Raw genomic sequence first — 26,888 nt, forward strand, 5'->3', positions numbered from 1 at the left:
TGACTCTAAGCTGTTTTATTTTATAATCAAGTTACTATTTTTACATGCTCAAATAAGTCAGTAAGTGTCTCAAGTTGTTGCCTGGATAAGCAATGGGGTCACATAAAACCAAAATGATAGAATTCCCACACATATAATGGAGGGTAAATATTTATTATTATCTATAAAACATTACCTGACCGATAAGAGATTGTTACTGAAGCATCAAGAAGCTAACAGTAACAACAAAAAGAAGAAAATCCCTAATATGCCTCAATAGGTACCATTTTTATTTCATACAAATTCTCCACCTCCAACATAGTTTCTTATTTATGCTTTGCCCGAGCTCGTCCTCTAACTTCTTTGAAACATTTAAAATCAATAAATAAGAACATAAATAGGTTAGTTACTCAGCAGACTTTTAAGGATGAAATAAGGTTCTGATTTTGATTGTCTCTCATTGAGACTGTTTCCACAGTCATCTAACGAAGTGGAACTAGTAAAAATGTATTCCAAACAGTAAAAGATTCCTAGTGAATTTTGATATTAATAGTTCGTGACTCGGAGAAAGAATTAAGGACTTCCTCTCTATAGATACTTGAAGTCTCTATGGATAATGCGATCCCGATTTATAATTTGCAAAGAATAATGCTTCCTAGAAAGTGTGATCCAACAGAGAAAGTTTATGATAATAACATTACTTACTTGATCATGTAGTATATAAATCCACCAAATCATAACAAACTAATCTGAATCTTAGTGAAGAATGTTTGTATGTAGAGTTTAATAAACACATATATTTGGTAATTACAGCTAAAATTATTTGTCTGTTCAAGTTAGGATCTCCCTCAGAATAGCAGATGCATTTTTGAGAGATATCTTTCCATATGTACATTGCAAAATTTAATTAAACCACCTCTACAACTTTACATTACATATTAATTACTTATCATTACTCACAAGCCCTTAATAATTACTATATTAATTAGTTTTTCTTTTCTTTTCAGGTTAGTTGAAAAATTACTAAGATATTCATGCAAAACATGTGTAATCAATCAAGATAAACGATTTTGATAAACATGAAGGTAATTGAAACAATTTACAATGTAATGACATACAATGTTATAATCAGACACAGATTTCAATGATAATTACTAAATCGTTAAATGCTTATTGAGTATTAATATTATATATTATATGTATATACATACCATATTCTTCATCAATAGTTAGTGTAGAATTCTAACAAGTATATAGGGGACCACCAACTAAGTAAAAATTGCGAAAATTTGTATGAAATAACTTCCTTGTTTGATATTAAGTAATACAAGAGAAACATGCCGCCACGCAAGTATAAGTGGTAATGAAGAAAGTGAGGAAGCATAAAAATTGAGTAGAACCGAACTGCATAACTGTTATTTGAAACTTACCGCTGGAACTTGACCTGTAGAAAACTTCTTCACATCATTTTAAAATCATTCTCAACTCGAGATGTAGTTACAAAAATAAATTTTTGTATGATTTTGGAAAGTTTTTTATTTCTTGAAAGTATTGTCTATTAAGTTTAAGATTTACATATTTAATTAATTCTCATATTTGCATCCACTGACGTGTTTCTCTTAATAGGTCATATGAAAGTTAATCAGAAAATATTCAATATGCAAACTTTTCCGGAATCCATTTCTTAAGATATTGTATAAGACCTACTCTTATTATATGGAATGATAGCTTATCCTAATCCCCGTTTTCTCCCGCCATAATATCAGGATAAAGTGTTCCAATTCACTTTTTTGTTCCGTACTGTATTTTATCCCTTTAATTTAGAGAACATAAATTATACTTAGTTGGACTAAAGGATAGAAATAATATTAGAAATCTCTGTAAAGTTGAGTATATCCAGAAATTAAGACTTAAATAAAAACTTGGGATCGTACCCACATTACATTATAGATTATACATCAGAATTATTTTTCACTTGACTGAAATCTATGAAAAACATATAATACCTCTGTACAGTATGTTACGCTTGGTTTCAAAGTCGTTTAAGTAGTTCTCTTTTTACGCCGCAATACACACTCTTATCTTATCGTAAAGCAAATTTGGTATGTGTGATTTTTGTTTTACAAGCAAACGTAGTATACTTCTTAAAAAATTGATATCAGTAGGTGACGCGACTTTTTATAACTTTTATTAATTTATTTCTGTTTTACTCGACACTTTCCAGAGGGGTTTTGCGTTTCATAAAATTGGCGCCTGAATTTTGCAAAAAGTTTACGTTTATTTACTTTTTTACTACACTTGAGTCCAAGGTTAAGATTTTATATCATTAAAGGCTAATTTATGCGCATTGGTACAACCAATCTAATATAGTGAGAAATTTATTAAAAAAAAGGCCACAACAGCACTTTTGACTGTTAGAAATTATGAGTAGAAGTTCTGATAAGACTTTCACGCTATTTGTTTTATTTTTTTGATATAAGAATTTAAGTTTCAATGAAACTCCATATAATTTATTCGAGCGACTATTTTAATATAGCAACCGATGTTTCAATGAAAATTTCAATAATGAAAATATCGCATAAATGCAAACTCTTTATTATGATATTCAGTAGCTGAACCATAATGGTTTTTAATAATCAGAGGTATAGATTTTAAAAGAGGGGTTCTAATTTATATGCTATTTACTGAAGCATAGAAGGATCCTAAGTCTAAAACTTATCGATCCAAACAGGTCTGGATCGCCGAAATAACAGCCCTTGGTCGGATTAGAAAATCCAAGACAATTCCGGTATCACAGAACCGGTTGTTGTGGGGGTTGATAGAAAGATCCTCTTAGCAGATATATGGATGAACTTCTCTATCTCGATTAAAATAGAAAGATCTTATATTCCTAGTTTTTTAATAGTTTTTTAATACCTTATTCTTATATATTAATCTTAATTTTACATTCCTCTTTTACCCCTATTTTTGAATATGTTGTTTAACCCTTTAAACACTCTAAACAAACCCCTTTTTTATCCAACGCTGAACTAAAATATATAAAGTACTTATTATCTTGAGAGGGAATTTTTAGTCGTGGTGATTAAAATATGCCATCATGTTATCTCAATAATTGGTATTAAATGAAACCGCAAACTTCCTTATAAAAACCAGTGTGTTGTTGAGCCGAATGAGAACGCTATTTTTTAGTTTCGCTATTATATTTCATATTTTACATACTCAATGGCAAGTTATCAGTTCCGAGTAAAAATAAAATAAAACAAAATATAAATAAAGAAATAATAAATTTAGTCTTCATAAGTAAATTATTGCTGATAAAGTAGCAACAAAATAATCATCACTTCACTTGAAACTACCGTAAAATTTGTGTCACCACCGCCGACGTTCTTACAGTTAAGTTTGAAATTTTTGTGTTGGATGTTTGAACCTTCCCCGGTGGAAAATTGTTTACGCATATAATATTTACATATACCAAGTCCATATGATTATTTACCAAGTCTAAAAATATTAGAAAAAGAAATTATGGTCTTGTTTTCAGTCGCCTAAATCTTATTAATTCAAACAACCGTTTTTTCGTCGGATCGTAGCGACGCTCTATAAAAAATGTTCGAAAACTCTGATATCTACCGATTGCTGTCATAAATGCATATAGGTTCTTAATTATTTATTCCTTTCTACTTCTACTTTCTACTGCCGACAAATAGCTTTCGGTCTTAATCAGGTCCTATCAGATCATTGTAGGAAGTTGTGTTGCTTATGTAGATAATCGTCTTACTCGATTTCGAATTGCTTAGCAGAATCTTCAGTTTGTTATGGTATTAGTCGGGTCGTTAAATCGGATTGATCACACAAACAGAACGGACCTGGCTTTATATACAGTAAATTTTATATCTGATTATCCCAAAATTTAAACACGGAAACAAAATTCTATTGAATGCAAGTGAAATCATAATGCATAATCCCTATATGTATAACCGATTTTCGAATTTAGAAGGAAAGAAGCACTGCTTCATCTCGAACCTTACAATAGAGCTGTTCAGGTTGTCGAAAGTCCATGAAGAAGGTGGATGATTAATGCTTTCAAAAAACATTATACTTTTATTACACTTCTAATTAAAGCACCAAAAATATCCCACAACAATTGCTTATGCTATCAGGCGATCAATTACTCCTTCCGTCTTACGCATTCCTATGAGCTGAGTATGTTTCTCAGGCGGCGTAAGCTTTTAAAACGATCGATCAACGCAATGTGAAAGTGGAAAATTTTTCTCAATTTATAACTGTAACTCATTTCTCATTAGGGTCTTATACATGTACTCGTATGCCTTCAGAATTAATTCAAATTACGGTAGTTTACTTTAGCGCATATGCCTGTTGCTAAGTCCATTGATCCCTTGCCTGTTAATTCGACAATGAAATAGAAATTATTTTCTTAACGCTGCCCTCGCAAGTTATGCCCTACATAGGTGTATATACACATGTACACACATTCAAACCTAAGTAAATACACACCCATGTGCAATCATGCCTTTTAATACAATAACTATTCAATTAAATATTTACTTTTCTAATACAAATAAGAAAAGGTAAACTTTTCCAACGTTTTATAATCTTTTTTTTATACGCCACACGCATCTACATACACACATTTATATACCGTAGTCGTATACACCGTATACATATGTATGTGGATGCCAGCGTGTGAGTATGTGTTCATAGCAAATAGTTGCCATGGTTGTTACTAGTTCGGTTCGAGTACAAAAGTCAGTGCAATAAAGTTTTATAAATTTGTGCATATAATAGTTTCGTTTGTGAGAGCATTACGAATTAGTAGTAGTTATGAAAAGGTGTTGAAAAGAGTACGTACGAAACGAATGTCGTGGAATTCTCATTTGCTAAGGTAGCCTTTATTCTCTACTTAAGAGGGTGGGTGGGTTTCAAAATTTTAAAATTTCAAAAAAATTGTTTTTTGTCTTATTAAATAGTGCAATATATTTAAAATATTATTCAGAAATATATCAATCCGAGTAATATTCTAAGAGTTATACTCTTTGGAAGTTCCGCCCATCAGGCCACGTCAGTATGAATGTAAAACCTTGAACGCGTTTAGGTGGCGCTATTATCTATATAGCAGTTTTGTTTGTCGAACTCTTTGAATAACCATATTCCATCTTATACGTTACTTCTATTACCTTCAAGGTTATTCATTCACCACTCAAGGTACCAGTAATAATTATACTGAATAAAAGCATAATATGATCTATATGAAGAGCGAAGTATGGCATCACGAGTTACTTTGGTTTGGCAACCTTTCCTTGAATTCCGTGGTTTCTCATTTGTAATTAATTACCTATTTATGTAAGTTGTGCATTTATCGTAGTTATGTACACATATGTCCAATCCATTCCACGTATTTTTATTATTTTTTCAATTAAATGCACTTTCGCTGGTGCTAAATGCATTTCTTGTAATTTCCATGCCACACGTGCCAGCACTCTTTACATTATCTACTGTAACTAATGCTAGTTACTTATACAATTAACAAACCAGCAACAGCTTGAGCAATCATCATTGAGATCGTCTCTACACTCAACAGTTATGTGGTCCATATGCTGCCGGAGACTTTTGTATTTATCTCATTACTGTAAATGTTGGCATAGACAGTAAAGAAATTTGGATAAGATTTTTTTTTCAAAAACGTGAAAATGAAATGTTTAAATAAAGTAAATAACTTGTATAAATTTACACCTTAAATATTTGAACTCCAATTTTTTTACTCAAACATGGCAATTTAGTTAAGGAATTAGAGTGATCTACTTCATTTTGAACAAACACACTTTGCAAACATTGGGGTATAATAAACACCTCGGTAGATTTCGGGTTTTTGTGTACCAACTTACATACAAACATACGCGTATGTTTGTTCAAATGAGCAATAAAGTGAAGAAAGTAAAGCAGATAAAATCCAACTATAGCAATGGTGGATTGCTTCAACATATAGTTGCTATCCATCACTCATCGCAAGCATAGACACTGCACCTGTACTCAGTGTGCTCTACTGTACTGCACTATTTATTGCATACATTCATACAGACATAGCTGTGTATGAGTAAATATGTGTTTTAAAGTCTACGATTACGATAAGATATACGGCAAAGACTCGCTAGATCGACGGATCTCCTTTGCATTTGTTTGACGGACAAACGAAAAAATTCCAACCAAAAATAAACAAGTGTCGTCAAAAAAAAAGAAAAAGAAATCAAACATCGAGCAACCATCCCCCCAAAAAATGTATGAGGTCTAAGAAGTAATAAATCTACTTGTACCTATGCATATATGTTTCTACATATATATTAAAAAATGTAGTGTGTTAGAGAAAAGGTTATCAATATATATTTATTATTTACATTATAATTGAAGCAGATCGGTATCGTGTATAACCTCTTCGCAGCGCGTTATGTGTGCTCGGGGGTCTCGTAAGAAATTATGTTGAACTATAGAGCAATATACTACATATACTTATTTGAATCTTATGATATCCTATAAGATTTTGTCGAAAATAAAGTTAAAGATAAAATTAAAGCACAAATGTACTGTTGAAGCTGATCCCAATAAATTCAATTTGAATGTTCTCATCTTAGAACATATATTATATCTTTCGAGAATCATATTCTTTGATATATTGATGTTCTGCATTGCTTTCCTTGTTGGAAGGGTTGATCTTATCTGAAAACATGGAGATTCTGGAAATCATATTCTCGTATTATTAGTGATCGAGGGAAACTGTGGAAAACTGCTAGACAAATGTATAAAACATTTGTGATGCGTAGGTTGAACTATTTTTACTACAGATCATAAGTGCGATCGGTGTATTATGACACTCTTTGATTTATCTCATGTGGGAATATTCGATATATATCTCCGGATGAACCTGTTAGGTCGATCCCATCTGAAAACATATGCACTTATCTTCTGTTTATATTATTGATCTATACATGACGCTTGGTACAGATGATCTTAAAATCAGAAGTAATGATTATATAATTTGGTCAATAAGATGACTTTGTTGAAGTATTGTATAATTGATAGAGGTGAATAGTATGAATTGTGGGAAAAATTCAGTTGCGACATCGTATTTAGAGTATTATCTTATTAGCTTACAGGTAAACTCCACAAAGTAAACTTTTTAAAAACGATCTCAGGAGATAATGTGCTAACATAGAAGATTTTGTTCATTTATTATAAAAGTAGAATATAAGCACTATTTTTTCTCCCCTAAATTGTTATTACATTTTTATATTGCACCTCTATCATTATCATCATTTATTCTATCATCTCTAAAGCTCGAGGTCTAATATGCATTTAAAAGAACAAAATGGCGCTTCAGACCAGACTGATAATTCGGCTTAATATCTAGATCTAGATTTTGCGAATAAAAACTATTATATACAAATACCACAATACATTTTAATACAAAAAACTATAAATTATCTTCAGCAAATATTTTTATGGGAAATCAAATTTATAGCAAGACAAGCCACATAAATTTTCGCCAAATAATCAGACACGGAATTAGTAAGCCGTTTAAAACATACATACATACATACATATATATGTGTAGGTGTAAAAATAAAAATTTTTTGTGAAATAGTTTAACGACTCGTTTTAATTTAACATCGATAAATTTGAATTTATGAATTTTCCACAAGTTGACAAAAAATTGGAAACGACTGATTTCGAGTTCGCAATTATCTACATGTCGTGCGTAATAAATTTCATTAGTGAGACAAAAATGATATTTAATTAAATTATTAGTGAAATTTAAAAAACAAATGCGAGCGCTCTGCTGCTAATCTTTTCGACGAATATTTTCTTTGTGGTTTTGCAAAAAAAAAAATAATAAATAAATACCTCTTCCTCATCAGTAGTTTTTTATAATTTCTCTACTCTATCGCCTGATTTTTTGTGGCCTTATACTAAATTTAAAATAATACTAGATAAGAGAGCGCGCTTATGTGGCTTTTTATACAATAGAATAAAAACTAATTCTTGCCTTTCTAGCATACATATGTGTGTATGTATATAAAATTAATTTATATTTTAACTTATCGCTAAAAAGTTTTAATATAATTTTGCTGCCTATTTCATTATCTATATATAATTCAAATTTTTGTTTTTAGTTTGCTAATTTGTGCGTTTTAAGTAAGCAGAAATTTTTTGAAGAGTGATCAATATCGAGATTCCTTTTTTAAAGAACAAAACACAGAAAATTCAAATTTAATGTGGAATGTTTATTATCATTTGAAAGAACATTGTTTGGCATTTATTTTTTTTAAAGATCTCTTTCAAATGTTACGTCTCAGATGGTCCATCCGTTGAGTTCAATTTTCGATAATTCGTTCGAGAATTTCGACTAGTAACTGGCGAACAACGCGCGTCATGTTTTACTCCAAGGCTTGAATCGAGACGGATATACCGCATATACTTTAGACTTTACATATCCCCACAGGAAAAATTCTAACTATGTGATATCACACGATCTTTGGGCCAATCGACCGGCTCACCGAAGAATTCTCTCATTAAATCCATTGATTGTTGCGTTTGGGAAGGTCGAGCGGCTTCAGTTCTTGCACAATCTGTATTTTCTACGCTTCCAAATCCTCGAGGAAAATGCGCCAAGTCGTTCCATACGTCAGTCCGAGTTGCAACGAACGGCGACGAATCTACACTCTACGATCTTCGTGTACACTCTCAGCTTCGCTGCTATATTTTCTTCACTGAGCGCTGAACGTGGCCTATTAGGTCGAATATTATCCAATAATGAATGCTGGATCTCAAGATGGGTGATGGGTGATGGTGTTGGTCATTTCAAAAACTGCTAGGGTTACAATGCCTTTCCATACGCTCTACAACTGTAGATCGTCATTGCAGTCAAATTATTGAATATTTACTAAAGCTATTGGCAACTCGAGAGACTTATACTACTTTGCCTTAGATACTTATACTACCATAATTAACGGAACTCAAAAGTCTCACCTACCAACTATCGTCAGAAATCTCATCTAAGGAAAAGAACGCATTCTCTGCTTTAAACTTCAAAAGTTTGTAGTTTGGGTCTGATGTTATAGGATCTCTCAATAATATTAAGTAATGACATAAACCCACAGCTTCAGAGAACCGAAAAGTCCACCAGAGTCAAATTGAATTTCATTTGTGAGCTAAGCAATGCTTCTAAATGAAGCATTATGGGTCCTAGGACCACTCTATGTCACGTAGTCTTTATAATGTTTAAAATAAATAAAATTAACAAAATTTAATTTAATTAAAATTATTTCTCAGTGTTTCTATATTATGTTAAGGCTTTACACAATTTTGTGAAAAATGTTGTCGGGTTGACTGGATAAAAGTCCGGCTCCGCACAGTCGATTGAGTCTGTTTAAAGATCCTTTTTATAGCGATTCGAATTTACATATTTCTCTTCTATCTCTCTCTCCCTAGCTTTATCGCTATCTCTGATAAGAGCCCAGTCTACTTTAAAATAAATAAATATCCTCATATTATATATTATTATTAAGTTTTGTGTTATAATTACCAAAGAATTCCCACTTAACCACATTTTCCATAAAATTACTTTTTGATATCTGGTTTCCTCTGTGTTTTCCCGCTCAAACAAATAAATCTTGTAATAGCTTCAACAGGCCTCCCTGGGTCTCAATAGCATCAGAGGTTCAATAATAAATATGACAATATGAACTGGCGTCAACTGAGTAGCTATATATCCATTGTAACATATACATATATATTTTCTTACGAAATTAAAACCACAAATTATATCAACACAGCTTTTGCTTGCAACTTTGCTTAATCGGCACAAATTTCATGTAAATTTTTATTTTAAAATTTTATATATCTATATGTACATATATGTGTACAACTGTTATCACAACGCCACATAATATAGCATACTTTGAACTTACATATATGTATATATATGGAGTATATGTATATATGGAGTATATATGTATTTAGAGTAGATATGTTGCTCACATTTTGAAATTATTGACCATTCCCAGGTTTCTTGCTTTTGCTTGTTTCAGTTGAAATTTACTTTGTTGTATAAATCTACTGCGTAAAAAATTAAATACAAACTCGGCAAATTTTAGTCATACTAAACCTATTGTTTATTTATTTTACATTTTACTTAATTTTAGCATTTTTTTTGTGTGCGCGCTACCCCCTGTGTTATACAACCACCGCCCGTGTAACCCTTCTCCGCCAAACATTTTCTTTTAATTTTTTTTTTTAATGTGCGCACACATTCAATTTATTTTTTGTTTTATTTTTTTTTGCTGAACTAATTTCGCGCTAAAAATTCGCTGAATACAATAATAGCAACAAAAAAGTAATGAAAATGAAAAATAAATAAAATAAAATGAAATGCAAAATTCGCGCAGAGCGTCATTGGTGTTGGTGTTGTTGGACTTGGCGGCTGGTAAATTGCCAATATTTACAATTTTGATTTATTTTTGCATTTCTTCGCGCCGAAATTCGGCTATTTTAAATTCGTATGCATTAAGATTTGATTATATTTTTTTTTTCATTTTATTTTGTTTTAATTCCTTTCTTAACCCGGTGCGCTGGCAGCGGACGCTAGAAGAGCGCATGGTGCGGTCAGGTGCAAGCGCTTAGAAATTAGATGCACCAAAATAAACCGGCTGCAAAGTGCTGGTGTTCCCAGTGATCACTTGCCGGCCGGCTAAAATTGTTTTGATGCAGTGCACACGAGGGTACAAACATAGCGGTGCAAATTAACAGCACATTTCGATATACATACATATGTATCGTTTTTTCGGCAATACAAAGTATATTTTTATATTATTTACATTTTAAACGATTTTGTGGTTAGAAAGTTCATTTTTGTTACAAATAAAAACAATTTAAGTTTATAGTTCTCATTATTGTATATTATATATACTTACATACATACCATATAGTATTAATTATGAATTTATAAATTCCTGTGGTTTGCTGCATTGATATTGCAAGTTGATTGGCCGCAAAAAGTCTTTAAATCGTAATATTAATTATCTGGAATGATAAAGGAAATTACACCTACAACTTTTGGTTAATTTCTTAATACCAAAAAAGTTGCTTTGTCCACCTAAATTTGAAATTTGGAGCACTAACCAACGGAACGTTTAATTATCTGCCATAACTAAATTTATAAACAAAGTATATAAAATCTAAAATTAAATATGAGACAAAATAGCCTTGCTCTATAAACGTAATTTGAAATTTCAGCTGGTTTGAGTAGTTTGTGCGTAGAATAAAATAATAGATATCGACGCCTCTTCTTGACTATGAAAATTTCGAGAGTTATGTAGATTCAATCTTCTCATCGGTTGGGAAACAGATATTCGTTGGGCTTATTATATCAAGTATGTATAAGGACTGCATTAAAATAAACAAAACTTAACTTTAAAATATTTCTTGTATTTTGTTTTTGGAAATTATAATATGTGCTATTAATTTCTGAGTTACTAAGAACCACTTTTTATGAAAATCTTAGCATTCCTATTTTTGTGATTGATCTCAGCTCTGTGCAGTTTTACAGATTTGCTTACTGGGACATCAACATCGTATTGCTTTTTGAATACCATTCTGATGCCAATTTTCCATATTAAAGGGTACTCAATTTCGAGATTCCCTGCTTAAAAAAATCTAATTTAATGGTGATTGTGATTGTCATTTATATTTTAAAGAATATCTCTTTCAAATCTTCGCCGCGGCTACGGATATTTCTACTGGTTACGGCCGAATGACGATGTGAAAACGTCAAATTATCTGCTCTTCAAAGTGTTCTCTCAATAAATCCATTGATTGATGCGATTTGTGAGAATTGGCGCCATCTTGTTGAAACCAAATGTCAGAGATCACGAGCCTCAAGTTCAGACATCAAAGTGTCGGTTATCATGGCGCGAAAACGGTCGCCATTGACGGTTACGTTCTCACCGGCATCACTTTTGAAGAAATATGGACCGATTATTATTCCACCGGCTCACAAACCACATCAAACCGTTAGACGTGGTATATTTGGAATAAATATTATCCAATGAATGAATGGTGGGTTTCAAGATGGGTGATAGTGTTGCGAATAGTACACTCAGTAGTCCGAACAAAAATAACATGACAGCTTGACACGACTCACGCGAGATCTGTCAAAAAGGCGATTGAAAATATGATCTCTACTTGGATCACCCGTTATAATTTGCATATTTTTTGGACATCATTAAAAATTTAGAGAAATTCAACCAGAAAGATCGAAATCAAGGTGTTTTGGAAGGTTTTTGGTTGAGTACATAATCAAGGATAAAATCATAAAAACATGTTCTAACCCTACTGCTGTCGTAATTTAAAAGAGACAATAGGAAATAGAAGTAAAAAATTAACTGCAGTAGTATTGTCCTTCCAAAAGCTGGTGTGAGTTTCCAAGTTTGTAATAACGATGTCGTATTGCTGAGATTTGAAAACAATTTATGGCAATAAAGAAATCAAAGCTGCAATAAACAATCACCTATCGAATAAGCAGGATGGATGTCATTCAGAAGACATTTAAAATGTAGAATCAAGCTATAAAATTGAGGTTATGGACGATTATATTTGAAGCTAATAAAAACATTGAGCACAATTCGAGTGAGTTTTTATAGTGACTAGGATCAATGGTGTAACAATGAGAGAACTTTTAGTTATAATCACCTCTTTGATTGTAAATAAATAAAAATCAATTTCTATTTCGTTTTATAGTTTTCTATGTTTTCCTTTATAGTAATCCATATCCATAAAAATATTTATTGACAATTATTTTCATAAGCACATATGAGCTTTTTGAGCTTTTCATTTTACATTTTAGCACATTTTAAAAAGTAAGACAGTCTTTTAGCCACACTTACACTTCTATGGCTTTATTAATGGTAAATTTAACAAAATAACACAATAACCACTATTCGAGAATCACTTCGAATCTTATTTTAAATCAGCACAAAAGCTTTCTTTCAGCTGCCAGCAAAACATTCGAATTTCGCCTCCTTTCCTTTCGCACACAACATTTCTTCACTTATTAACACAATGACAAATGAATTTTAATTTAGCCGAATCTAATAACGTTGAGTCATCCACATGACGGAACACTAAAAAGTATTAGCAGCAGATTACAATTTGTAAAGAAATTCGATTGTGCGAACGCATGGGATGCCATGCTCCGATTGTAGCGCATACATGTGGTCACAATGGTGGTCAACATAATCTATATATGCCGTTGGTTGTGGCTACGCGCTTGGTGTGAAATCGTGGTGGCGTGAAACGCCCCAGTGCGGGTCAACGCAGCTTGCGGTGTTGGCGGCGACCGCAGCGGCCACCCGAAACCATTGTTTCATGCGTCAACAATCGATAAATTGATCGAACGCGGCATGATCGGTGAGGTCAGTGGGCAATCTGCTCCAGAAATGGTGTGAATGGATTTATTACTCTGCGCTCTGTGCAAAAATTATTGTTTCCCCTTCGCACATATGGTTGGACCATGTCGGAAGACTTCGGGAACTTGCTTACACTCTCATTTATATTCATTCTTAATGCCCCTATAGTAGTCTTCTAAATACAATCACATCTTTGAGGTGAATGTGTTAAATAGAAAGGAATGCTGTAAGCAACAACAACAATAAAAATAACAATAATCATCTTGATGAAGGAAAAAAGCTTACATTTGTCTTCGGGCAGCAAGCGTGCGAGCTAAACGAATGTGTGAATGAATAAGTGCGCGAGTGTGTAAAGTATTTAAGAATATTAAAAAATAAAATAAATAAATAATGAAACAGAATGAAATGTGAGATTTGAAGCGCACGAACATCACATACACACACACACATACATGTGTGCATGATGTCTTGAAGCGATAAAGCTGTTGTGATCTGCCGCAAGTCATTTGCTGACTTCTCAAAGTTCAGGGTCAGTAATGTAATGTTTTACGATCTCCTCTTTTATTTTGATTGCTTTATTCGCCGCCGTCAATTGCCGCAACCAAACAATTGTATTTGCTTTGGTATTTTGGTTATTCGCTGTTTTACTACGCTTTTAAATCAGATTCTCACACATGTAAAGCGCCAAAAAAAGAAGCTTTGTGGCTTTCTTCTTTCAGCCGGTTTTGATTTTTTGTTCCGGTGTGGCTTTGTTTAGTTACTTTTTTCATTTAGTTTTAGTCTTATTGATTTGTAGATGTTTGTACGTATATGTTTTATAGATCTTAATTTTCCTTCATAGACAAGAGTTTTAAGTTGCCTTTACTGACAAGCGTTAAATGTGAACAGCAATTCATTTGTAGGAAACCAAATTTAGTTAAATCGAAGGGATTATTAGTTTATAAAAGAATTTAATTTAAGTTTTTATACAAAATTGTCAAATTAATTGACACCAAATTTACTATACAACTCAATTAACTAAATGCCAAATTTTTTGAAATTTCCGTTAGAATCCTTAATGAATGTAATTAAAGGAAAAATCCATAAATCTTCAGTGCTGTAAATGAAAAGCTTAATAAAGTTTCTATGAACACTAAACTCAGTGACTCAATTTACAACTTGGTTGCGTTTTCGCACAGCCAAATTAATTTAACACATTAAGATTATAATTGAGAAACTAGTTAATTTAATGTAGTAAAATAAGAAATTTCTTTTAAATCTAAATTAGAGCTTTAATCGATCAAAGACCGGTTAATTCATCAATTAATACATTTGCGAAAAGGCTATAAGGTCACTGTCCTCACTGTCTGACATAATAATAATAATTATATAATAGTATACCGTACAAATATAGCGAAATTGTCGTGAAAAATTTTAGGATTACCCCAGTAATGCTGAAATGCACTGCTATATCCACATAATCTATATAGATCTTTAACACATATTGTTATAATGCCTTGAACCGTTGTGCACACATAACCATTGATTAGAGAGAATCCTGCACCTGATCTCTCTAAGATTGCTCTCTGTCAGAAACTCTGCAACTCTTTAAAGGAAGTATGTATGTTAACTACCGGACGTCTTCAGATATAGAAAGCCTTGTCCAACTGTCCAACTACAGAATAATATTGTTCCGTTCCCATGAAAGTCGGTTCCAACTGGAACATACCCGGATTTTTTTACGGCTAAATCCATAGCATTCTTCACAATTGTTTTCAAAGTTTGCTGCCACCGCAACAACAAAACCATTGTCAAAACAATATTGTTTTTGGTAGGTTATCGACTTCTCTGTATGTTTCTTTCCATCTTGTGTTTATTATTTGTTCTGTTCTCTTAACAAACTGAAACTCTTGCGTGTGCATGTTAGTTTTGTCAAGCAAAAAATCTAATTTTGCGTATAATTTGAATATAGATATTAGCATTAGTGCCTTTCCAATTCATTAATCTTGACCATCTGCAGTTGCTTGAAGACAACTTACCCGGTTCCTTACTTGCCTAATAGTGGCTTTCGCAGACACTTTTCCTTTATTTTATTCACCGGCCCGGTGACTTGCTAATGAGCTACTAATTTGGCTTAAACTGTCTAAAAAACGTTTTTTTTTTTGTTTATTTCTCTTTTGTTTCAATCTATTTCACCTCATTGTTTTCATGAAAGCTAATTAGTAAGAGCAGCATATATGTATGCTAAATATGTTTTAATTTTTTTTTTCACTAAAGTGAGTATACAATATCAATATTTCTTGATTTGATTTTTCAACGCTCGCTTTTTTTGGTCTGAATATTTTCCAATTACGTTTTAAGTGTGCTAGTGTCAGAAATAAATAAAACAAGTAAGGAAAGGCTAATTCGGGTGCAACCGAACATTTTATACTCTCGCAATTTATTTATTTTACTTTATTTATATTATACGAGTATAATACACAATTTGACCCACATATTCGTCATATATATTGTATAAAGTCCATTGAAAGTTGGAAACCATAATATTAGGTTAGAAGCACCGAGGTCCTCGTGTTCGCTATATGGGGCCTTAAAAACCTATGGTCCGATTTCGGCGATTTTTAGAATGGGGCTGCCACACTATTAACATAGTATTTGTGCAAAGTTCTGCACCGATATCTTCACTAGTACTTACTTTATATATTGTAAAGTAAACAATTCAGATCGTCTTCAAAGTTCTGGTATATAGGAAGTAGGCGTGGTTGTGAAGCGATTTGGCCTATTTTCACAACATATCATTGGAATATAAGGAAACTATTACAAACCAAGTTTCATTGAAATCGGTTAAGTAGTTCCTGAGATATGGTTTTTGACCCATAAGTGGGAGACGCCACGCCAATTTTCCATTTTGTAAAAATATTTGAGTGCAGCTTCTTATGTGAAATTTAGTGTTTTTGACGTTTTTCGTTAGTGAGTTAACCCTCTTATAGTAATTTTCAACCTAACTTTTGTATGGGAGGTGGGCGTGGTTATTATCCGATTTCTTTCATTTTTGGACTGTATTAAGAAGTGGCTAAAAAAACGACTGCAGAAAGTTTGGTTTATATAGCTCTATTGGTTTGCGAGATATGTACAAAAAACCTATTTGGAGGCCATGCCACGCCCACCTCCCTAAAATAATTACATCCAAATATGCCCCTTCATAGTGCGATCCTTCTTACCAAATTTTATTTCCATAGCTTTATTTATGGCTTAGTTATGGCACTTTATGTGTTTTCGGTTTTCGCCATTTTGTGGGCATGGCAGTGGTCCGATTTTGCTCAAAAAACTTTCGAAAGCAACCTTCCTATGGTGCCAAGAAATAAGTGTGCCAAGTTTCATCAAGATATCTTAATTTTTACTCAAGTTACAGCTTGCACAGACGGACGGACGGACAGACAGACATTCGGATTTGAATTCCACTCTTCACCCTGATCACTTTGGTATATATAACCCTATATCTAACTCGTTTAGTTTTGGGTGTTACAAACAATCGTTATGTGAACAAAACTATAATACTCTCTATCAACTTTATTGCGAGAGTATAAAAATAAAGAGTGGAAAAATTTAATTTGCTTTAAGTGAGAGTTCTTCGAAAGGATCTTTGACTTCTAGAGGGAAATTTTGAAACTGTGCAAATAAAAGCTCCGTGTCCGAATTCGGTATAAAACAAAATGGTTTACTCTTATTACAGCTTATCAGATCTTACTTTATTAAGTTATGAACAAGGAGTTTTCTCTAGGTGATTACAGAATACAGTTACAGAAATGTTAGTAAAGGAAAAAATAAATAAGGGAATGAAAAAAAAAAATATTTTAGGAATGCTACCACCTGCTAGAACCTTCAATTAACAACATTAAAATGTAAGAATATCGGTGGAATATAGCTAGAAAAGCAAAAGGCTCACATTCGGAAATATTTGCTTTGAATGGTTGTCATCAGTTCAAAAGATTATATTCAATGAAGATGAGTACATAAGTACTTGCAGAGATATGGACCCAAACCTGATTTTAAAATGAGTGTATTATTTAATGTATTTTCTATAAACTTTCAACTGAATATAAAAGCAGTTTTGAATACATTATAAAATATAGCGTCAGTATTTGACGAAAGGCATGCGTCTTTATGAATCAAGAATAAATGTTGCGAATTAATTAATTCCTCTCAACCTAATTGATTTTTTCCGTTTTTATTTTTATTTCGCATATTTCCGGATTCCATAAAACTAAGTGTACATACGAGTACATATATATGTATGTACTTATTATTGCGCCTCAGCACTTCCTTCCTGAACGTAATAAGTATGGTAATGTGGCAGCGCAGTTAAACGGATAAGTGCTCTAGATGTTGCACTTGGTATTCGATATGACAATTGTGCGCCAAGCAGCAATAAACTTAATACATAACTTCTGTGTGAATATGTATGGCGGTGTACACAGTCTATAAGAACGTCTCTTAAGAGCCAGTGCGGGTTGCAACTTCATTTATTTATAGTATGTACTGGTGTTCCAGCAACCGTTTTGCCGTGAAGAAAATCTTCAGCCGCATCTCCTTGTCGCCGACAGCATCATAATGAGCCAGTCGGTCATTGTTCTTGCGCCCTATCAACACTGAAGACTCATCAAAATAATTGACCTTGTTTCCTCGTTGAAACGCTTCAAAAAACTACATGCACTTACTCCACTCCTTCATTGCAACGTAAATATGTATGAATGTACTACTTTTACAGCCTGTTTTTTAGCTGCTCATACATATATACATATAAACTCTTATCTCTTTCTTCAGATTCACTTTTTATTCTTTCTCCGCGTTGTCTTCATCAATCTTTTTATGCAACAACTGCGAGTCTGCACTGTTCTTTTGCAGCTTGCCGATCGATCGGCCTCTTAGACTACTTAGTCATCTACATGCACATACATATATATATCCATACATATATATATGCACATACATATATATATCCATACATATATGTATGTCAATGTTTGTTCACTTTTCACGTCTGTCTGTATTTGCACTTCCTCAAATGATTAACATTTAAATGTATTTATACAACTCTGTCTGTCTGAGTAGTTTGTTCCGGCAGACTTATCACATCCATACATTTACCTACAAACTTAGTTTCAACGAGGATATGACATTTGTGATTACCATCTCTCTTTTAGACCGCTACTGTCATATTTATTCATTCATTTCATGCAATATGCATCAAGTTGAAACAAGAAACTCTTTTGTACTTGATATGCAGATTCTCTCTTGATGTCACCGTGTACTTAATGTTGGAAACGATCGTAGTCGTCTTTGTTGGCTTCCTTGTGGTACAAGAAAAATAAGTAAAACGCTTGCAGATTGTAGTGATTGCGTCACTTCTTACGTCAGCTGGAAATTAACGGAGATTTGTTGTACATATATTAAAGAAATGCGAAAGCATATAATTGAAATTCTAAAACGAGAAAGCAGTATCTGCAACAGTTTGTAAGGTGTCTTCTTAAGTTGTATGTAGAACCTGTTTAAGCTGTTGGGATTGTTGCGATGGTTTTGGTTAGAGGGTAATGACTGTCGTTGTGTCGTTCAATATTTCGTCATTAAAACCTATTTAAATGTAGTGGGAACGAAGGCATTCTTTTATTTTTAATATGCTCTGAGCTGTAAAATCTTTCATTTCCTATATTTCGGATATGATATAATCTTTAAAGAGTCCATTCTATAGGATGAATGATGACGAATTCATTTGGCTATGTCCTAAAGTGAAGAACCGGAGAACCTGTCAAAAGAAACGTCTATCGCAGTGGAATAACTAATTTTTTGCTCGGTTTCACAACCCCTGGGAAGAACTTTCATCAAGTTACAACTGTTCTGTTTGCCTAGAAAGCTCTTGTGTACGTTTCTACCGTAGCGTCTACATGAAAGCTTTGTAATGGTTGTTGCATTATGTATCGCGGTTAACGGACTATAAAATAATAGGACAATTCCATTTTATGTTTTTAAAAAATACTTGTCCCAGCTTTAGGTCCTGAAAAACAATGTTCCATAATAATTCTTGCTAATTCTTTGATTTGTTATAAGATCAATTTTGTATATGGGGCGTTCAAATTCAGCAGAAAATCTCACCTTTTCAAAAATAGTCAATTTTACTACATTTGGATCCATATATGTACATATGTATGTATTCGAAAAAGTGCTATACTATCTCTGATTGATTTGAGATGGATCTCGCACTGAATTGAAATTCAGGAACTTTTATTTGAAAGAAGCTTTCGCGGTTAGGCGGCTTTGGTTCTAAGTTTGACACAAAGCTTCTGGGAACAGACTCATCCAACCAAATACGGCGGGATATTTGCGTAAAACTACAATCCAGACTTTACAATCACACTAAACGCGTCTAGATGATCTAACAGTTTCCATCACTAAGTATTTCAATATATTCATTAAACCAGCGTGAACATTGCTCTAACTCTCTCTAGCATTGATTATATAAGAATTTATTATATACATATATAGATTACTATTTGTATTAGTACTTTGTGTTATCAGTGAAATAAAAATTTCGGAAAAATTCCAAATCCGATATTTATGACATATTTTGTATCTTTTAGTATCAATCTAACATTTATTTACCACTCAAAACTATTCTCAAATATTGAATTGCTTATCATCACTCATTACAGCCGCACACAGTGTACTCACTTAATGTACACATGCATGTATGTAGATATTTAGTTTTGTGTACATAAAGTGGAAAAGCGACCCACTTGAAGTGTTGCTGCTTTAGATAGATCCCTTTGCCTTCGCCTTTGGGTCCCATCATATTTTATGCCTTTCACTTGTTGCGCTCCGCTGACAACGTCACTTACACGTATGTATACGCACATACACGCATACATATGTATGTATCTACTAAGAGTTGAGGTTATCGCAGGAGAATCATTAGGTACATAACAGCGATAAGTGTTTCTATTCTTATTGCTATCTCACGCAGTGTCGCATACTAGGATGAGCGGACTAAAAATTGTAAGTCGACTTTGAATTCAAGTGAGCTGAAAATGCTTTAGAAATAGAAACAGAATATATAAATTGAATCCTAATTCAGCAGACCTTCAAATGCTATATAAAACTTTTTTTGAGTCAAGTGTATAAACATAGATTTCTTCAAGATATATTCCTTTTTCTGTCTCGAAAAAGAGAATTGTCAAGAAATCAAGAAGCTAGTTGAAGAAACGTTTAGAATTTTATTATTATTTGGTCTACAACTTTGCTTCCGCCGTTCTCCAATACGATCTGGTCGATTAAATCGATTTTTTTTTATATCGATCTTGGTCATTGGTGTCAACATTAACCCAACAAAATATTTGTAGAGATCTGTTTGCATCCCAAACTTATTCTCAACAGAAAATGTCACTTTTTGAGCCGAATTCTCGACATTTGCGGGAAATTTTGCTTTTCTTTTTTAATTCTAAGAAAAGTACGGCTGAGGCTCATGGACATTTGTAACATCGACTTTTGTAACCGGTTTTATACAAAAACAAACTTAAATTTACAAAAAACAAGTAAGGAAAGGCTAAGTTCGGGTGCAACCGAACATTTTATACTCTCGTAATTTCTTTAGAGATTTAACTATATTTCGGTGAAAAATTACCCTTAGGCACTGAGTTCTTCATGTTTGATATCAGAGGCCTTGAAAAGTCATGGTTCGATTTTGACAATTTTTTCACAAGTGATGTCACAGCTCAAATACAGTATTTGTGTAAAGTTTTATTTCGCTATCTTTATCGGTTCCTTATGTATACATTATAAAGTGAACGAATCAGAAGGATTCAAAATTGAGTTATATGGGAAGTAGACGTAGTTGTGAACCGATTTCGCCCATATTCCTCCAGTGTCGTCAGGGTGTCAAGAAAATATTATATACCGAATTTCATTGAAATCTGTAGAGTAGTTCTTGAGATATGGTTTTTCACCCATAAGTGGGCGACGCCACGGCCATTTTCCATTTTGTAAAAAAATCTCAGTGCAGCTTCCTTCTGCCATTTCTTATGTAAAATTTGATGTTTCTGACGTTTCTAGTTAGTGACTTAACTCACTTTTAGTCATTTTCAACCTAACCTTTGTATGGGAGGTGGGCGTGGTTATTATCCGATTTCTTTCATTTTCGGACTGTATAAGGAAACGGCTAAAATAAACGACTGCAGAAAGTTTGCTTTATATAGCTTTATTGGTTTGCAAGATATATACAAAAAACCTATTTGGGGGCGAGGTCACGCCCACTTTTCCAAAAAAAATACATTCAAATGTGCCCCTCCCTAATGCGATCCTATGTTCCAAATTTTATTTATGGCTTCATAACTTTATTTATGGCTTAGTTATAGCTCTTTATGTGTTTTTGGTTATCGCCATTTTGTGGGCGTGCCTGTGGTCCGATTCCGCCCATCTTCGAACTTAACCTTCTTATGGTGCCAAGGAACACGTGTTTCAAGTTTCATTAAGATATCTCTATTTTTACTCAAGTTACAGCTTGCACGGACGGACAGACGGACGGATGGGCAGACAGACATCCGGATTTGAACTTTACTCGTCACCCTGATCACTTTGGTATATATAACCCTATATCTAAATCGTTTAGTTTTAGGACTTACAAACAACCGTTATGTGGACAAAACTATAATACTCTCTTAGCAACTTTTGTTGCGAGAGTATAAAAAAACGGCGGAAGCAAAGTTTTAGACCTAATAGAAAACTCAAAATTCTAATCTTTACGATGAATAATAGTATAATTACTTTTCCTGATTCCTTATAATATAAAACGTATTTTATAAGGGAAAAATATTTTTTAGGAAGACTTAGTAAATAAACCTTTTTACCAGTTGTTTATTCGATTAGCTACTCTGCGATGTTTGGCAAATCGAATACAGCCATTGCAATATGTATTCCCTGATAATATCAGACTAATACTCTGTGAAAAATGGTCGATTAGCGCTAGCTATTTACAAAAATATTTGTAAATTTTATATAAAGTTATTATCAATGGGAAGCAGAGTGAATTTTGATTCAATTAAACTAAGAGAGTAGACAATCGAACAAGCAACTGGTATAAATATAATACAAAACTGGTATAACCACACAATTGACTTATACCACTTGGAAATTGTTTGTTCTCCTCTAATATGCCTTTTCTTTAATTGTACTCTCTTCACATTCTTCCATAAAAAGTTGAAAAAACGAAGCAAAAAAATCGATCACCCTAGTACTTACACACAGTAAGTGCTAGTAATAGCTATCATCTTAGAACCCGAAGTAGACCTTTTTTTTCGTAGCGGCACTAAATTTATGAAACGTTACTAAAAATGAATTTCCAATACAACATATGGGTTTGTGTTTGTTTTTTATGTATTTATGTATCCGCAATTCTCGGTAAGTACTTAATTACTTTTTGAAACTTATTCCTGCGGACAAGTGCTCATCCATATACACCCATACAAACACTCACACACGCACCCGTTTTTTTGTGGTATTTTTAGTAGAAAGAAAAAAGTGACGACTAAGTCTAAAGATGACTGAATATTTTAGACATGAAAATTAGAAAACTACAACAACAACAAAAAAGAAACTAAAATAGAATCTCCATTCCTGTCTAATTTGTGTAGATTTCGCTACGCACCGAACACCCTTGATGTTTTTATTACCAATGCGAAGCGAATGAAATACTGCCTGCCTCGCTATTAATCATAATTCAATTTCATTGTCAGCATCTTTTCGTGAAAAAAATCGAATTTCTTATTAGCATTTCATGGCGCACACCAGCTTGTCTATGTTGTCTATGAATATTTCGTTATTGGTAAGAGTGCTATGCAGCAAATAAATCGCAAATTTATGTAGGTAATTAAGCTCCTGGAGTGTTAAACATTGTAGATTTGGTCTTGGGAACTAATATTTGCGGCTCGCGTAAATTATGTGTGCCGCTCAAGCTAGACTTTTGCAGCTGAGAGCATGGGAAGTTGCTATTTGTCATGTAGCATATAAATACGAAGGCGGCCCGCGGCTGGTGTCGATTGATTTGTGTCGAATAACTTGCTGTGCTGCTGCTGCTGCTGATATATTGCCTTCGAGCGCTGTCAAAATATAATAATACTGTAAAATTTTAAGTTCGAATGACAAGTTATTGGAGAAAACAAATAATAGCAGCGAATGATAATCGTAAAGTTATAGACAGACATCAGTATAGAAGAACAGTAGAGCAAAAAAAAATTAAAAAAAATTCAATTATAAATTTTTTTTTTTTTTATACTATGGTGAGAAATTTGTTTAAATACTCGCTTATTATTATTATTATATTTATTATATTATTTTTTTTATTTTGTCAATTTTTAGTTCTTAGTAATTTCAATAAGGATGGCATTCTCGTAAAGAGGTTTTATGAAAACTCTAGCGTTTGAGAGCTCTGTTAAATCCTTGCTTAATTTCAAAACAAACTTATTTAACACGAAATGGCAACTCTATGCAATATAGATTATTTAATATACTTATTTACATATTTTAGAATTATTATTTATATTATAGCAAATGTACTTATTTAGTTTATTAATATTTAATTAATTTTAATTTTAAAAAATGTGGCAACTCCATTAAATTATAATTTAATATATTTTTCTAATATTTTTTATTTTATTTTTATTTTCAGGTAAACTCCATTAAAAGTATTTATAAAATATTCAAATATTCCTTATATCAACATTTGCTATAAGAGGAGGCAATGTTTTTAATCCTATTATGCTAATCGGTAAGCGCTAATAACATTTTGTTAAAAACTATTATAATCCCTCAGGATGCACTCATTGATGATAAACTTGGAAGTATTGATCGATCTTCAAAACTGTAACATCTATGTAATTGAGTCCAAAGATTGATTTCTCTTTGAAATATGTGGAAAATAAGAGAATAACTAAGTCCGCACGTAGTTTTTTCGACCACTCTTTTCTTATTAAACTTGTTCTTACTTCGACTGCCGATTAATGTCTTCATTAATTCTAATGTAAAATATAAATAATAATTTGATTATACTAATTTTAACTGACGAGAATGGTAATGAGAAATGGCAGTAGATTTCGTACAATATAAGGCATTTCGCTTTATCCATTTGCCAGATCATAATATATTGAGTTTGGTACTTTGACAGTGTTCAGGATCTGTAATATAGAAACCTATTAAGGGGGGGGGGGGGGTTAAGGTTTGTTTCGTCGAAAAAAGACCTTTTTCATGAATTTTTTTAGAAAAAATTATTGCTGTAGGTTTATTTTACTTATTATTATATGAAAGTACAACAATTGAAGGATACTTAAAAAAAAAATTATCGAAAAATAGCGAGGAATAACGGATTTATCGTCGATCTCTGCAGGCATCTCGAAAAAAAGTGTTTGTGCGGTGACCAGCCTACAGCATCACTGGATCATCCGAAACCAAAAAATCAATATGCTTTCTTTAGTTTATTAGTTTATTTTTCAATTGACGTCGAGTTTTTTTTAATCTTTCAATTTTTCAATTTTTGGTACCATTTTCAAGCCAAAATGACGATTTTAGACGAAAAATCGACCTAGTTGTTATTGTAAAATTGTTAGTAATTAAAATTTTTGGAAAAACTCGACGTCATTCGAGAGCTATATATATGTAGAATATTTGTTCAAAATTTCAAAACGATGTTGCAGTAGTTTTTTCTGTAGGCTGGTCACCGACTTTAAAAATTACATATTTGGGAAAATCGATTCAAAGTTTTGTACACTCAGCGCAGGTAGCTGGAGGTACCTGCTGTAACTTCGTAAGTTTTTCTCCAAATGACCTAAAATTTTAACACTTAATATTCTTAAGATGTTGATGGTTCAGAAAAAAAATAAAAAAATAATGAAAAAAAAGTTGTCAAACCTTACAAACCCCCCTTAAGCTTACTTGGTTTTCAGGCAGGACTACTTACAAATTTACTTACAAAAATAGTTTGATCTTATAGGATCCTGGATCTGTGTCCTATCTCAATTTAAATGACAGTAGATTACTAACCATTTGCTACCTTTAATCAGCCTCCCATATTCCATATGAGTATCGCCGTGGAGGTATGGCAAGGAACCATATCAAAGATGATTAGTTGCTCTCGATTTTAGTCAATTGAGAGGTTTCCACCTTCTTTCAGATAACGTTTTGTCGGAGTCGGAGTAGAAATTTAGACTCAATGTTTATAGATATATAGATTTGTTGACCTACAGGTTTTCAACTTCAATTATTTTCGTTACTTCGAAGCATGAAGAAAAATGTTCTTTATTATTAACTCAATTACCGTCTGCTTGTTGCACTCGTGCTCACTTTGTGCCCTATGCAGCCGAAGAGTCGAGCGGCAAACAAAGAATTTCCATAATGCGAACAAAGAGTAACCACCTCCTTGGCAGTGGAAAGTGCCTGGCATTGTTGCCACCTTCGATGCATAACGAAAATACGCAAACATACATATCTACAAATATGAAATCTCGCATGCACGAGGTCATAGCCACAATTGAATCGTACGTTGTAGTAAAAAAAAAAAAACAAAAAACCGAAGAACAAAACCAGAGTCAACCGCAGAGACAAAGCAGAACAACGGCGAACAAACTTTGTTTGAACTCTAGCTGTTCGTGTGTTAAGTGCGTACACAAACATATTGCTGGCACTGTAGAGTTTCGAGCGGCAGCTTTTACACAGTGTGAGAGAGGTTAAAGTGTGCTCAACTGCAAGCAGGTTAATGCCCAATATAACTGTACACACGAACGTTACAATTCGGCAGGCGATTGCTGATAGTTGACACGGAGAAGTCTTTAAGATAAGAGCAGATATATGTGTGTGGGTATGCCTGTACCTAAGGTGTGTCCTTATGCTATGCCGAAAGCCAGATTTTTTTCTTTTAGTTAAATGATGTATTGCCTCGCGTTGTCACGCAATTTCAATGTCAACAACTTCTCTCATCGGCTTCCACACTTCAAGATCGATAGAGAAATTATGCCTCCCTTGCCTCACCCTCTCCCCGCCGTTTTATAATGCGACCCAATCAACTCAAACTGCGGCAACCAAAGGCAACCATGCAGTCCACATTTCCATTCAGGTGTGTTACTTTGATAAACTCGAAGTTTTGGGTGTAACCGATCAAACATTTGATTCGTTTTGTTTGTTTTTTTGCTTTATTAATGAATGATTCGTTAGCACCGTGATATTTTTGTTTGTTGTAACTACATACATATATTTGTAGAATATCGTTGATTTTTTCGGTACTTTGTTTATGTTTACAAGGTAGTTGTGGAAAAATGTGAGACCCGATAACGATTACAGGTTTTGATAGCAAGTGTTGACGGCAAAATAAATATAAAAATACAAAATATATATTCATGCTTATGCACATATTATGTTGAGATA

General features: G+C 33.0%; 1 protein-coding gene across 2 annotated transcripts in view; it reads left to right on the top strand.

The window, feature by feature from the left end:
* LOC105216434 (mitochondrial cardiolipin hydrolase) overlaps positions 1-24,387 on the top strand; it is a 64,818-nt gene extending 40,431 nt beyond the window's left edge. Inside the window, exon 4 of one of the 2 annotated variants that reach the window (XM_054230803.1) lies at positions 24,145-24,387. The gene's annotated coding sequence lies outside the window, so the exon portion shown is untranslated. Of the gene's footprint in view, positions 1-986; positions 1,142-24,144 lie in introns of those variants that run through there. The other variant, XM_054230802.1, reaches the window with a different exon arrangement.
* The last annotated feature ends 2,501 nt before the right edge of the window (positions 24,388-26,888 follow it).

The sequence above is a fragment of the Zeugodacus cucurbitae genome, chromosome 5, assembly GCF_028554725.1.
Source record: "Zeugodacus cucurbitae isolate PBARC_wt_2022May chromosome 5, idZeuCucr1.2, whole genome shotgun sequence".
NCBI classification, from domain to species: domain Eukaryota; kingdom Metazoa; phylum Arthropoda; class Insecta; order Diptera; family Tephritidae; genus Zeugodacus; species Zeugodacus cucurbitae.